We start from the raw sequence: 4,514 nt of genomic DNA, 5'->3' as shown, positions 1-4,514 counted from the left end.
TCAAAGTGGCAAGCCTCCTGCACAAACCTCACAAAACCTTCTCCGAGCGCTGTGACTGGCGGTAACAGCAAATGTTTTTATCTCCTTCTATCAGCTGAGTGATCTGATTTCACGCTGCAGACTGCACGGCTCTGCCAAAAGCTGGAAGCAGCATCATGCTTGTTTTATGCCTAAGCGTGAAAGCGGTTTGTTGTTGGCTGGAGGCAGACAGATGCAACTCTTATTTGTGCTACTGCTGGTCGTCAGCCGGCCGAGGAGAGAAAGAGGAAGTCTCCTTTTCCTGGTGAACTCTGCTATTCCTCCTTTCGTGTTGACACATGGGTCATCCACATCCATTTATTAAGTCTTCGCCGGGCCAATTCTGTCCCCCGGGCCTTATCTTTGACACCCTTACCTGCACTACACAGATGGCCACGTTTGCAGGACCATAAATTACACTCACAGAGGGAGTCTCTGAGACAATGCAGGTGTGCAGGTTGTCATCTAACTGCTCACAGTGCCCCCTGCATCCCGTCATCAACGAACCATGTCTTGTTCCGTAAACAGAGTTTTGATGATTAACACAGTACACTTAGCATAGTGTTACCATAGCACTAACAAACAGTAGGCAACCAGTCATCTGGTGTATTTCGCTAGCTAAATATTGTTTATTTGAAATAGCAGCTGTAGGAAATGTTGGCTTTGCATGAGCAGGAACGTGTATTGATTCTAGTAGCAATCACAGACATCCAGTTCACAAAAGTCTTAATAAATACGAGTCACCTCAGTCATGCTCAGTCACCATTGTGTTACCTTTTTGTTGGGAGAGACCTATTAAGTAAACACTGTTAGATTACCTCCAAATGTTTGGTAGCTCTATCCCTGACTCCTGCACATACTGAACCTTCCTCATGCCAAACACGGAACTCCAAGTTGAGCACTTTGTTGTGTTGCTCAGTTTAAAGTGAGGCTTGTTTACCATTTCAAAGGGTTAATTATTGTAAAGGTTGCTATGGGGATAAATGACACTTTCCTTGCTTTTGTTAAAAAAAGGCGGTATGCAAATGTTGCCTGACCTACCACATCCATACAGCAGTTGAGCTCAGGAATGGACTCGGTTTACCTAAATGACTTCTAAGTGTAACCTTGCTGCCCCCCTCCAGCTCCCCTTCCTTCCGACCACACTTTATATATATGGTACGTACGGGTTTATGAGGTCTGATGTTTGGCCGACCTCATCCCTCCTCCTTCCCCTAAACCATGTTTTATGGGAAGTGAGAAGGCACCTCGGTTTACTGTTTCAAGCTCTTATTTCAAAGCAGAAAATCAAATGTTGGTCTGTCGTACTGAACGGCTGATGACCGACCCAGCCTGTTTTTTATCAGCAGCTCACTTTTATTTTCAATGAACCTAATGAAACAAGAAAAGGAGATGAGAGGAAAGGATTGGAGAGATAAGAAGAAAGGTGATTGAAAGGGAATGCAGTAAAGAAGAAACATGGGGAAGGGAAAAGAAACAGCATGTGATTTATTGTGTTCGAGCTTCAGGGGAGCCTGGGATTTATTACAGACTGTATGTAATCTGGCCCCATTTCTAAAACATATATATGCATAAGGTTCATCTGCTGGAGAAGTCAGGCGTGCACGTCAAAATGAAATAGTCTTCATTTATCCGTTTCAAATGTTATGTGGAAGCTGAAAAGTGGATTAAGACAGGAAAAAACGAATCACAGCCCAATTTCTTAAAAGAGTTTGGACATCGTAAAATGTAAAAAAAAAAAAAAGAAGAAAAATTACAATTTCCAAATCACTGGAAGCCTGTGTTGAACTGAGAATACTAACAGTAAATACTTGTTGTTATAAGTAATGTTTAAGGATGTATATTGTTTTATAACTAACAGTGGCACATATTGATTTTGTATATTGTGATTTATAAAACATAAATCCACAGTTATGATTTCATAATGACTCATTCGAGAGGACGGTGTCATTCTGAAGGTGTCATTTAAGATAAGCATGTTTTAGTTTCACCGTTCATTTTCACTGTTGGATACAATGTAAATCACAATGAGGCACATTTGAATCCGAATGCAATTTTTCATAAACCAAACTCAAACTAACAAAACAGCAAATGAGCATGAAACGAGAAAAACAGGTGAAATGTGATTGTAGCCCAGTACAGGATAGGGTAGGGGAAATTAAAGTAAGATGGAGAGAATGGGCCAATAGCTAGATTCGTAGGAGGGATAGTGAGTTGCGTGGAGCCACAGGTAAAGTTGCTATGAATTGTATTAAACTATTTAGCAACAATTTAACAGCATTTCATGAACAGGAATGAAAACATAAAATAAAATACAGTGACAGCAATAATAATAACAATCAGAATCCTATCTGAGCTCAGATATGTCAGTCTTGCCGGCTTAATAGTCAGTGTTCAGTCAAGTCAAATCCAACAGGTCAAAAGTTTGTGATTGGTGAGATTTCGTCCTACCGCACTGTTGCGATTGTTCGTGAGAGAAGAGCAACCTGCCCTTCTGGGCCAACTCGGAATGGCTGTGGTTCGGTTCAAAGGGAAAGGCTCGCCATCTTCCTCGTCAGGAAGAGATCCAGGTCTCACGATCCCATAAAAAAAACCTAGCCTGTAAACAACAGGACTATTACTAATTCAGTTCACACTCTAAAGATATACATGGCCATATGTAAATAATGTAAGTGCTATAACAAAACAAGCACAAAACATTAATTCTAATTTCTAACTATAGTCTATACAGTGCATCTTAATCATGAATGCAATCTTTAAATCACAATCAGCTTATTCTATCATCAAGGTGCACATTTCTATCAGAAATCAGAAATAAACCATAAACTATGGTAGATTGGTTTTTTACAGTATTGCCCTTTAACTGAATTACAGGAGCATTGCTATACACTGCATAGCAATGAAGCAATATATTATTTACACTCAATGTACAAAATAAAATTATGAAAAGAATATACAAAAACCCACAGGCTGTAGTTTTACAGTATGTGGTAACGTATCAGCACAGTAAGAATACACACGGACATCTATCCAGTGCCGCTCGAGCATCAAATGTAACAAAATAAAGTAGATTCATGACCTTTAAGATCAACATTAACTTATTCCATCATCTAATTTTAGTGCATTTAATATTCAACAAGTAATACTAGAATATCATCAGCACACAAGCTGAGTGCTCAAAATGGCTGAACTCCATGAGAAACCCCGTGTGTTCTCCCACAGTGAAAACGTGGTCAGCTACAGCTGCAGCTATGAGCATTAGGCTAGTTAGCTTTCAATTAGCCTGATTCGCCCAGTCCCAGTTTAACTCACCAGCACACTTCTAATGTTCAACTCTCAGAGAGGATCTTGTTCAACTCTCAGAGAGGATCTTGTTCAACTCTCAGAGAGGATCTTGTCCACTTCATCCGCTCCCGCGCAGATCTACAACATTGAAATTGGGCCATTATATTCCCTGTTAACTTCTTGTTAGCTTTTTAGCTTCAAGGTTACCTTAACAGCTTCTGACTCACCGCGATGGTTTCAAGGTCCGAAATGTTCACAATAAATCAGGTCCGTTTCTCCAAGGTCCATGCAGATCTCCGGTATGGATATTTGCTCAATTTATCAAGTTAATAGTTATTTTCCAGCAAAAAGCTTGGCGGTGAAAATCAGCGATGGTCTCCTGCACCTCCGTCTCTCTCTGTGTCTGAGCACGTGACGGTACAGAGCAGGGGAAGGCGGGGCTTGTTCCTTCCTAACCAGTAGGGGTGTTAAATATACTCTTTGGGTTTTATTCTTATATTTATAGTATTTATCTTTTATTATTGATTTATTTTTGATCAACTCAGTGATTAACAGAGTAATGATAAATCCCAATTAACAATAACATGTTGTAGTGCATTACTGAGTCGTGTAAACTCACTGGGTTACATGATGTATTCAGTCTCACACTTTTTAAACATTTCTGCACACGTCCTCATGATGGCTTGTATTAAAAAAATGCATCAATAAATTTATATCAGAAGTTCAGAGTGACCAGAATGTTTAATAGGAAAGTGTAACTGTAGATTTGGATTCCATCATCCACATTATGTAATGCTTTCATTAAAACATTGAAAAAAAACTCGAGAAATATCTGCTTGTAAACAAATACTGCACATCATGATCGTTAAAATCAGACATGATTTTTCACACATGATTCAGGAAAAACAAATAAAATGGACTTGACTGTTGTAAATTCTGTATATACCAACTATATTTTCCTTGATAAAAACTGTTAATATTATATATTTCTGTTGCATTTTGCACAAAATTATTGCTTCATGTTTATAAAAACAGAGAATCAGTTTTTTTTTAATGCAAACAGAAGTGAACTGACAAATAGAGGATTGTTACCGCTGTGGAATCAGCACCATTTGCTATATTTAAGATTTATTTGAGGCTAACTGTTCTTTTTTTTCCTTTACTAATAGCCTGCACACATGTGCTTGAGCAAGGCACTGAAGATTTACATT

The 4,514-nt window shown here is 38.9% G+C and overlaps 1 long non-coding RNA gene across 2 annotated transcripts; it reads right to left on the bottom strand.

Moving 5' to 3' along the window:
* Positions 1-2,249: 2,249 nt before the first annotated feature.
* On the bottom strand, positions 2,250-3,922 carry LOC146692564 (uncharacterized). Of its 2 annotated transcripts, XR_014915019.1 has the most exons (3): positions 3,531-3,922; positions 3,331-3,441; positions 2,250-2,617 (listed from the first exon to the last, which is right to left on the bottom strand). It is a non-coding gene; the product is annotated as an uncharacterized LOC146692564 (long non-coding RNA). The 2 variants fall into 2 exon arrangements; XR_014915018.1 differs by having other exon boundaries at positions 2,250-3,441.
* Between the last annotated feature and the right edge of the window lie 592 nt (positions 3,923-4,514).

The sequence above is a fragment of the Copadichromis virginalis genome, linkage group LG15 (assembly GCF_057382275.1).
Source record: "Copadichromis virginalis isolate Kocher_CV1m ecotype Utaka linkage group LG15, C_Virginalis_male_GT1.1, whole genome shotgun sequence".
Classification (NCBI taxonomy): Eukaryota; Metazoa; Chordata; class Actinopteri; order Cichliformes; family Cichlidae; genus Copadichromis; species Copadichromis virginalis.
Note: the sequence above shows the minus strand (reverse complement) of the source record. Positions and strands in the feature narration are given on the sequence as shown.